This window comes from Brachypodium distachyon, chromosome 4 (genome assembly GCF_000005505.3).
Source record: "Brachypodium distachyon strain Bd21 chromosome 4, Brachypodium_distachyon_v3.0, whole genome shotgun sequence".
NCBI lineage: Eukaryota > Viridiplantae > Streptophyta > Magnoliopsida > Poales > Poaceae > Brachypodium > Brachypodium distachyon.
The window spans coordinates 23501733-23513008 of record NC_016134.3 but is presented as its reverse complement, the minus strand read 5'-3'; the positions used below and the strand labels follow the sequence as shown (position 1 = coordinate 23513008).

The following is an 11276-nucleotide window of genomic DNA, read 5'->3' as shown; positions in this document are numbered from 1 at the left end:
TGGACTTTATTCTGCACGTAAATAATTTGCCTGCCCGTCTTGTGCCACGGACATGTGGCGTATTGGGACACCCGTCAGTGAGACAAGATTAAGCACATTATAAAAGTGCAATGTAACGTGGGGCATATGATCAAGTCTGTTCTCGGCTCAAAGTTCATGGCCGCTGCTAAACACCGGGCGAGCAAAATTTACAATCAAGCCAGTGGGACCTTTCGTCTACCAGCTAATGAATCGTGTTGTGCTGAAACTCATTTTATATTTTGCTGTGAAAGAATAGATATAAGCAGAAAATATTTATTTTATATTCTCTCTGTTTCAAGATTGACACAGTTGTTTCATAAAGATTGACACAGTTTTAAACTAGAGCCAGTTCAAAACCGCGTCAATCTTTATGGGACGGAGGGAGTACGATGTTAAATATTCGTTGATCAAACAGAAAATAAACAAAAGCTACTACACGATCTATTTCGATGCCAAGCTTCAGCCTAGTAGCACGAGAGCGCGAGATCCTTTTCCAGCAATCAGCACACTCCCGACTTCTCTGCGTCTTCGTGCAAGATCGAGGTCTTGTTTGGGCTCTTAATGGAAGAAGCAGATATGAATTGGGGAATAGTTCATTCATTCGTTCATGTCTTTCTTACACAGCCACAAAACACTTTCTTAGCGCACCCAGCTGCACGCGCCATCGGCATCGCTATTCTCCGCCTTCTCCTCTCCGAGGCGACTTCACACTTTACGCCTCCCCTGGTCTGTCATCCTGAGGCTTGAAATGACCATGACGCTTGAGGTGGATGGGCAAGCAGGAGCAGCAGCCGAGGTTTGCGTCTGCGGAGGCGCACGGACAGCTGCACTTGAACGATGACGGGGAGCACATGAAGTTCCGCATCGGCTACCACCGAGCTCGCTAGCGCTTCCCAAATCCCAAGGTTTTTTCTAAAGCTTATCTAGCTTCTTTAGAGTAAGAATAATAGTTGTAACAAACGACTGGTCATAAGTCCTTTATAGCTATCTAATAGTTAGCATGTACAATAGTTATAAAAATGTAATATTTTATTAAAACATGTCACACATTTCAGCCTCACAGACAACTTAGGAGCTTGTGCTGCAGCTAGCTATTAGTTTACAGCCTGCTTCATCTTATCTTCTCTTCAATTAAGCACAAATATTATATTTAGCTTATAGTCCCTTATTATTTTTTGCTCTTAGCGCTTCCACGAGTGACAATTTATTTACAGGGTCTAAGTACATATAGATGCTACGTATCACTAGAATGCATAAAAATATACTCCGTCAGTTCCGAATTAACTGATGTGAATTTGTAGTTCAGTTAATTCAGAACGGAGGGAGTATAATGTTAGCTGGTTCCTTCTAGTTTTGTCTTTAATTTAAAGAAAAGTCTGATCAAGTTGATCGAAGAATTAATCTATCAACATCCACAACTTTCTGTTTACAAGAATTTTTTAAAAAACATTTGAAGGGAAATATCAACAACTACAAATTAGTTTTTATTATATTCGTCATAGTATATATCTTTGTAATATAATTATTTCAGATCGAGATGTTAGTAGATTTTCATATAATTTTGACCAATTTTAATTAAAATAATATAAAACAAAGCTAAAACATTTTATATTTTAGAACAGAGAGAGTAATGAGTACATACCATGTTTTAGAACAAAGACGTAGGCTGGCTGGTGAATTGGATGCCAGTGCACTTCCTACGTACATATATTCTGATCCTTTGGTCTCGCAGCACAACTTGCTATGCCTTCTTGTTATTTTTATGTGTGCGCGTTTGTGCGATGTAGATGCTCGATCGATCTAACGCTCCGGATTAACTAAGCTATTTGGCCGGACTTGTCTTTCTTCTCCCTTCTGCTAATTATCCTTGATTACATACCGGCGTCCGCGTGTTTCACTGGGCCGGGTGCTTTGTCGATCGAGCTACCGTGTCTGGGCATATCTTCATTCTCATTTAGTTTTTTTTTTGGAGAGGATTCGATTCTCATTTAGTTGAGTCAAGTCTTTCGCCAAGTCAATGCCTTGAGCTAAGTCAGTCTTGAGCTGTCTAGCAGAATCTCGTCGTTGAAGAGAAGTGGCTTTTAGAGTTTCAGTTCGCCATTTTGCTCCTGTCAGCTAAAAGAGAGGATGGGGCTTGACGGCCTGGTGTTCCCGGAGCGTGGTAGATCAACAGCAGCATCGGTTCGCTTAGTTCGAGAGATTCAAAGCTGCAGATTGCAAGAAGTGGAGCATGGCCGGTGCCAAAGGCCTACGTTTCTTTCCTGTGAGAGTTGTGTGTTTTTGTCAGAACTGAAGCCTGAAACCTGTCCAACTGTTGCCGCAATCTTTAGACAAACAACACCAGCTCCATTTACCATTTCGCGTCGCCCATGAGCTTGCTGAAGCAGCCATCTCCAATCGTGCGGACATATTTCCCTTTTAATATTATTTTTGACGGAACCCTTTTAATATATTCACTGTTGGAATTTCTCCTGTAGCTAAAAAAAGTTAAACTAATTACCGTTTTGGGAGGACAATTTACGGTCCAACAACATCATGCACGTTCTACTGTTGTTGGTTTTAAAATCTTGCGTTATTGTTTATACCTTTTTTAGGTCCTATTTGTTTGGGCTTCTGTTTCAGTTTTTGATGCTTCTAGTTTTCTAAAAAACACTTATCCTGTTTACACATGAAGCTGAAAAGCACGTCCAAAGATGAGCTTCATGTGTAAATGAGAGAAGTGCTTTTTAGAGGACTAGAAGCACCAAAAGTTAAAGCAGAAATCCAAACTAACATGGCCTAAGCTTGGTGTACTGGAGTATTTGGAAGCATCGAAACACGGTGGTCTTCGACGGGGCGATGCCGAGCGCGCTTCACATCCTCCGCAATTGGCCAGGAAGGAGATGCTTGGCGACGTGTGGGATTGTTCGTGGGTTTGTTACTTTTTTTGTGATTTTAGATGTAGCGTGGATGTTGCGTGAGTAATCCCTGCAATTGATTAGGGTCTATCCACGCATTAAAGAAGAAGATACATCCTGCAGGAATTTATTGCGTTGTCATTATTTTTTGTATTTTCAGTGTTAACTTGGCTGTGATTAGGGTCTCCAATGATCATATGTTTTGTAGTAAAAGTAAGCATCGAAGAACCCAACGCAGAAGTAAATTAAGACATTTTATTGGTGTATCATCACATATAGCGGCATTGCACATAGTGACAGTTTTGTGATACCTTAATAAATGTGTCTACAATTAGGTAGAGACAGTGTCTCTAAGCAACGAAGGAACGCGGAAGAGGTATGGCTACAAGAATTTATTGCGTCATCATCATTTGTCTATTTTCTGTGCTAATTTTGCTGTGATTAAGGTCTCCAAAGATCCTAATTTTTGTCGAAAAAGTAAACACGTTGAAGAACCCCCAATGTACAAGGAAAAAGGTCCTTCTTTTCTCTCCTTTACCTTCCGGCAGGGGTGGAGAGAGAGACTTGATATTTTATCCTGTCTCGTCTTACACTCTTACTGACTCTATATGTAAGTGGCATATAGCAAAACAAATCATTAAAGTGCAGAGAAAAATTGGGACAGATGATCAAATATGTTCCCAAGATAGCACATACATATCTGAATCACGGCCAATCCGTAACACTCGGTACTAGTTCATTGTTCTTTTTTATTGAGAGTATCTATTTTCTCAGTCGTCCAAGAAATAGTTATTTCTCAGTTAACAATCGTAGCCATCTAATGAAGATTTGATTGAATCAAAAGATTGCTATCATCGACAAAAAAATAGTTATTTCTGTCGCCTGAGAAATAGCAAAACCGTTTTTTATTTGTTTTTGTGAAGAAAAGGAAGCCTTATCACTCATGAATAGGGTTACAGTCCAAAGTTACAATTACTCATAGAGAGTTTGATGTCCGATGCATTCTATTTTCGAACTCCGACATCTGCATCAATCTATACACACACCGTGATGTCCGATACACAATGATAAATAAAATTATTCTAGTAGACGAGCTGGTGGCAACGATCTTCATCTCAGGCGTCCTTTCGTTGCGTCTCGGCCGTTGCGGTCGCAACAGCTGACGTTAACGCTGCCCGGACAAGGGTTGAGGTTGATGGCCGGGCAGCACCCGCAGTAGAAGTTGGGGCTGATCGGACACGCCGCGTCACCGGACGACGGGCAGCAGCACGACAGGCACGGGCAGCAGCATTGCCAGCACGACGGGATGCATGGGGAGCACGGGATGCAGTTCCCCATCTGCAAAGCTATCAGGGTAACGAGAGAGCGCTTAATTAGCTCCAATAAGCGTTTCTAGCTAAGCAAGTTTCTTGTATTTCTTGCGTGTATTTATAGGTCCAAGTGGTCCGGAAGCATACGAAAGCATATAATGCTCCATCCCCACTAGCTAGCTATGATTGAAGTAATACGTACGCCATGGCTGGGGAATTGGATGCCGGTGGTTTTTTGGTAGCGCCCAGTCACACTCAACCTACGACGTATATATTCTTGTGATGATCGATCCACTAGCTAGCTCGCTCATCTCTCCTTTTGCTCTGATTTGCCTTTTTTCCTCCGTTTCTCCTGCTCAATTTATACCCTCGTGTTGGGCGTGTTCCACTTTCGACATCTTCAACAATAGTTATTACACACATAGAATGTACTAGCATATGTGAAGAAGAGATAAATATCACAAGTAAGTAGTAGTTACTTGAATAAGTAACCGTATCTAAACGGATACCAAGAAAGAAGAGGAGACATGTAGGTCTACGAAGAAAAGGAAAGAAATAAGAAAAGAAAAACATATTGAAAAAGAAAGAGAACAAAATTAGTACAACTATAATTGGAGATGCCCTTAAAGTCTTCGATATGCACATTTTGTAAGATCGATGCTACCGGTCGGCATGAAAATATATGAATAATGGCAGATAGAACTAGAGAAGCGAATTTTTGTAGTTTCGGTGGGAAGCCAAATAATTTTTGCCTACAAATTTCTAAGTAGATTGATTAAAACTAAAATTAAATTCAAATTTGGTCAATTATCTAAATCTAACAAATTTTTGTCAGCCATTGACATCTTGATGATCTACTTTGATAGCAGAAATTCGTTGCATGCAGCCAAGGGCCACCTTAAACATGTTATCTGATTTCAGGGGCCGAGGACCCAGTGCAGCGAGGTGTGGTGCTTGCTATACCTTAATTTGACCGCACTTAACCCCTATTATTCAGGTATGGCGGCATTAGGTCCCATTGTTTAGGCTGGAGCTTATACTTATTTTGCTACTAGGAACTATAAGTCAACTAGCTAAAACAAACACCTCACTTGCAGCTGGCTGGACAAAGAAATTCCAGCCGAAATTGCACACAAGCACATGTTTCGTTGCTTCTCTTCTTGAGCTGGAGCTTGTTCAAATTCCCATGCGGTTGCAAGTGCCATATGACGTGAAATAGGTACCAACATTCAAAGGGAAACCTTGCCCCTATATGGGTTTTGATGAGTGATGATAACATGGTTGAGGAACTAATGAGTTACACGGAGTGTTTCAGGTTTTAGTTCCTCAGAAGAGTTGGTTTAACCAGCAACGACGACTCCTAAAAATTGAAGTACAGGTACTGGCTTGAAGTATGAAGAACGGTGAAGAGTGTGAAGCGTAGCTTTCTTCATAGGTCTTTCCGTAGCTTTTTCTTCACTTGAGTATAAAAACGCCGTACTATTAAGGGGGGTTTGAAGTGTGGAGCTGGTTTAGGTGAAACCTATTCTTCATGTTCAGCTTAGGCGAAACCTTTTTCTGTGTGAGTGTTTTTCGTCGGAGTGAAGAATGAAGCATTTTAGGCTTCACAGAAACTTCCGTGTGAAGTCTTCACTATGATTTCAAATGTGTTTGAAAAACTTCGTCGCTTTACGTTTTGACCACGTAATCTAACCGTTGTGAGACAAAGAGATAAAGTGTGAGCTGGAGTCTCAGGGATCACTTTATCCAACGGGTCACAACGGCTAGATCGGCCGTGGCCAAGGCTATATAAGACGACCCACCCCGAACGGGTTCGGTGGTGATCCCCAAGGAGATGTTTTGAAGTACACCTGAGAAAACCCTTGGAACTGAACTGAGCGTGAAGAATGGGATCCCCTCTCTAGCCGAACACTTGAAGCTTGTTACTCTTGGCATCACCTAGACGGTTAGGAGTCGGTGTTGAAGAGCAATCGAAGCTTGTGATTCGCCATCACCAGTCTGTGAAGGTCCGGAGATCACCTCAAGATCTACCACGAGTAACTGGGCGAGACTTAGGTCTTAGCTCAGAAGGATTGGGTGGACTTGTGTGTCCGCGAGTCTTGTGTGACTCAGCCCCCTCAACGGAGACGTAGGATTGTGCCAACAATCTGAACTTTGGAAAACAAATCCCCGTGTCTTCGTGTTCTGGTGATATCGTTCCTCAATCTTATACTTTCTGTTGATGTACAATTGTCTTACTGTTCTTGTCTTCACTGCTACTGCTTAACTAGTTCATCTTTCTTCATTCCGCTGCAACTCTAAAATTTGCTAAGTAAAATCTCTGTTGTTGAAGTACTCTGACTGTTTTCAGTCTTCATTTTTTGAAGAAAACTTAAAATTGGTCACATCCACCCCCCCCTCTTTGACGTACTCGATCTTTCACTTGGTATCAGAGCAAGGTCTCCTTGTTTTGGTTTAACCACCTGAGGAAGAAGTATGTCTAAGGAAGGGAAGTTACCTGTTCTTAGCAGTACCAATTATGCTTTTTGGAAAAATCGAATTAAGACTCACATCATATCTACTGACCCTTGTGCTTGGGAAGCAGTCACAAACGGTTTTGTTGTTCCTCAGGGCCCCATCTCTGGATATGATGCTATATCTCTGAAGAAGTATCAAGCGAACGCCAAAGCCTGTGATATCATCTTCTCAACTGTCAGTGATGCTGAGTTTAACAAGATCCGTAACCTTGTTGATGCCAAGAAGATTTGGGATCTTCTTGCTGAAGTCCATGAAGGGACAACCACTGTCAAAGATTCTAGAGTTACACGCCTCGTCAGTCAGTTACTTGTGCGTGAGCCCAATGAGACTGTTTCTTCACTATATGATTGTATGAGCACCATTGTGAATGAGCTGAATACTCTTGATGATCACAATATCACTGACTTGATGCAAAACAAAAGGTTTCTTCGAGCTCTTCCCATGGAGTACACCACTGTCTGTGAATTGATCAAGCATCGGCCAGATTTCAAGGAGTTAACCCCTACCTAGGTGCTTAGAAGAACTGTGTCCTATGAGCTTTATCAGGAAGAAAAAAAAGATGATCCATGGTCCCGGATCCAGTTCGAAGAAGAACATTGCACTCAAGGCCAAGAAATCATCCAAGAAGATCGTTAGCTCTAGTGAAGAATTTGAAGACTCATTTTCGTCTGATGAAGAATGCAACTCCAGTGATGAGCTTGCTCTGTTTGTAAAGAGATTCAATAAGAAGTTTGGAAGAAAGTTCGGAAACAAACTGAAGCATCAAGGTGAATCCAGCTCCTCCAAGTATCGAAAATCTGCTCATCGGAAGAAATCTGATATGGCGAAAAGAGCTTGCCTCAACTGTGGCAAGAAAGGGAACTTCATCGCTGAATGTCCCGAGAAAGTTGATGAAGACAAGGAGAAGAAGGGATTCAAGAAACACCCTCACAAGAAGAGCCAAGATCGTCACAAAAAGAAGGATTGGAATAAGGACTCTGCTCACGGGAAGAAGGAAAAGTATTACTCTAGAGCACATGTTGGTGAATGGAATTCAGATTCTTCATCGTCTGAAGAATCACCTGATTCTGAGTCTGAAGACGGCGTCCCCGGATTGGGCGTAGCTATTTCATCTGCCAAAGAGAAGACTTCATTGTTTGACTCTGCAGATTCACCATCTGAAGATGCCTCTGGAGACGATCGCAACTCACTATCATGCTTCATGGCAAAATCTTCTAAGGTATCGTCCCATAGTGAAGTTGAAGTAAATTCTAGTGATAATGATGAAACTGATAATGAAGAATCTGAACCCATGACATATGAAAGACCTTAGTTCATTGTTGAGAAGCAAGAAGATTTGCTTATCACTGAGATTAAGAAGAGCACTAACATGGCTAATGAACTCAAAAGACTCAAGTCTAAGTTTCGGGTGATGGAAGAGTCTCATAAGGATCTGAAGAAAGTTCACGCTGAGACTAGTCTTAACTATGTTTCGATTAAACTCGAACATGATAATTTAAAGAACTCTTATGAGGATCTCAAATATGTGAATCTTGATCTCAATGCTAAGTTAGTTAACTTACCTCAAAACGATGATTCCTTTGAAGTATGTTTTAAAATGCAATTCTTCATTGAACAATATTTCTCAAATCACTACTTCAAATGCTGTGACTCAAACTGATTTCCCTGCTTCAATTGATTCACCTGATGTTGCTTCTAGCATTACTATTGGTGAATCTTGCACTGTTGTCACTAACCCTTCATCTAGTGATCTCTCACTGGTTCAAGAAAATGCTAAGTTGAAGAAGCAGATTGAGGCTGGTATCCTCAAGTGTTACCAAGGGACTGAAACCTTGAACCAGATTCTTGGTCTTCAAATTCCTCGCTGACGCCAGGAAGGTATCGGTTTTGAGAGAAAATACAATGTCAACGATGATGCTTGGCTCCCTGAGCAATATCCCCCTACAACATTTTTCCAGGGAAGAGAGAAGTATGCTGAGGTTCCCAATTTGTGGGAAACTTGAATCCTCGCAAGGATGCTTCAAAGCATCCTAATACTTCACGTGCTCACCCGATATTCCATGTTAATGAATCTTACATTCTGAGAATGGGTAAGGATAACAAAGTGAGAGCTAATTTCACTGGAACCATAATGTGTGGAGAAATGCAAAACCTCAAATTTGGGTGCCAAAATCTGTCATTACATTTTTCCGTGATGCCTTGTGTTCTTCAAGTTCTATTAACATGCAGGAACCCATGAAGACATGGGTGCCTAAACGTGCCTAACTTTCTTCGTAGGCATATGCATCCGGAGGAAAGGAGTGGGTCATGGACTCCAGATGTACGAATCACATGACCGGTGAGAAGAAAATGTTTAGCTCTTTAGAACTTGGTCCTCAACATCATGAGAACATCACTTTTGGTGATAATGGTAAAGGAAAGGTAATTGGTCTCGGCAAAGTTGTTATTTCTAAGGCAAATGACTTGTCTATCAATGAAGTACTTCTTGTTGAATCACTTGTATATGATCTTCTATCTGTTGCTCAACTATGTGATCATGGACTAATCGTTTGCTTCACAAGACCATATGGGTATGTTACTTCAGAAAAGGATAACTCTTTTGTCTTCAGAGGGCGAAGAAAGGGTAATCTCTATCTTGTAAATTTTGAAAACTCCTCATACTCACCCCCTATGTGTCTAGTTGCAAAATTTTCACTAGGGTGGCTTTGGCATAGAAGACTCGGTCATGTGGGCATGAAGAATCTAGACAAACTTGTCAAAGACGACCACATCCGAGGCTTGAAGAACGTCTCCTTTGAGAAAGATCGTTTATGCAGTGCGCGCCAAACTGGAAAGTAAATCGGAGCGTCTCATCCCGCGAAGAACGTCATGTCTATTTCAAGACCTCTCGAGTTGATTCACATGGATCTGTTTGGTCCTATTACATACATGAGTATAGGAGGTAACTCATATGGATTTGTGATTGTTGATGATTATTCACGTTTCACTTGGGTGTTCTTTTTGGATGATAAGAGCACAGTAGTTGAGATCTTCAAGAAGTTTGCACGAAGAGCCCAAAATGAATTTGAAGTAACTATCAAGGGCGTGCGAAGTGACAATGGAACATAATTCAAGAACTTGATGATGGAAGAATTCCTCGATGAGTTTGGCATGAAGCATGAGTTCTCTGCACCTCATGTTCCTCAACAAAATGGGATGGTGGAGAGGAAGAACCGCACGTTGATTGAAATGGCCCGGACAATGCTGCACGATTACAAGACTCCTAACCGTTTCTGGGCTGAAGCCATCAACACCGCATGCCATGCTTCAAATCGATTATATCTTCATCAACTCCTGACAAAAACTCCATACGAGCTCATCTCCAACCGCAATCCTGATGTGTCATGCTTCAGAGTCTTCGGAAGCAAATGCTACATTCTCAACAAGAAGAATAGACGAGCTAAGTTTGATTCTAAATGTGACGAAAGTTTCTTCTTGGGTTATGCCTCGAATGCACATGCTTATCGAGTTTTCAACAACAACACAAAAGTTGTTAAAATTGCTAAGGATGTGCAGTTCGATGAAACTAACGGCTCCCAGGAAGAGCAATTGCCAATGTCTGTAGATATTGAAGAAATTTCAGGAAATATTCAAAAGATGGCCATTGGTGATATTCGTCCAGAAGAAATGAAGCAAAGTGAATTTGGAATCAATAATGAAGAAGGTGCTTCACAAGCTGAAAAACCTAACCAAACTGGAGCTTTCACCCCAGCTGAAGAACAAACTGCTGCTTTAAATGAACCACAACTTAGCACTGCTGGTGGTGAAGTACATCATCCGAAGATTTGGAAAAGAATCCAACAGGATCATCCTGTCGATCAAATTCTTGGAGATATCAGAAGAGGTACTCAAACTCGCTCACGTGTTTAAAATTTTTGAGAGCACTTCTGTTTTGTGTCTTCAGTTGAGCCGAAGACAGCGGATGAAGCATTATCGGATCCGCATGGGATAATGGCTATGCATGAAGAACTGAATAACTTCAAGAGAAATCAGGTCTAGACCTTCGTTGAAAGGCCAAGGCAAAATGTCATCGGCACTAAATGGGTCCTAAGAAATAAGCAAGATGAAGACGGAATCGTCATGAGGAACAAAGCACGTCTTGTTGCACACGGCTTCACTCAGGTTGAAGGTTTGGATTTTGGTGAAACCTATGCCCCTGTTGCACGTCTTGAATCTATTAGAATTCTTCTTGCATATGCTAATCATCATGACATAACTTTATATCAAATGGATGTGAAAAGTGCATTTTTAAATGGAACAATTGAAGAACTTGTTTATGTTGAACAACCTCCTGATTTTGAAGGCTCAGAACATTCTAATCATGTCTATAAATTTGATAAGGCACTCTATGGCTTGAAACAAACACCTCGAGCCTGGTATGAATGCCTCAGAAAGTTTTTAGTCAAAAAGGGTTTCAAAATTGGTAAAATTGATCCAACACTTTTTACAAAGAAAATGAATGATCTCTTTGTGTGTCAAATATATGTGGACG

General features: G+C 41.2%; 1 long non-coding RNA gene across 1 annotated transcript; it reads left to right on the top strand.

Annotated features, from left to right (window-relative positions):
- Positions 1-371: 371 nt before the first annotated feature.
- Positions 372-3163, top strand: LOC112272340. The gene is made up of 2 exons (XR_002965998.1): positions 372-926; positions 2616-3163. It is a non-coding gene; the product is annotated as an uncharacterized LOC112272340 (long non-coding RNA).
- The last annotated feature ends 8113 nt before the right edge of the window (positions 3164-11276 follow it).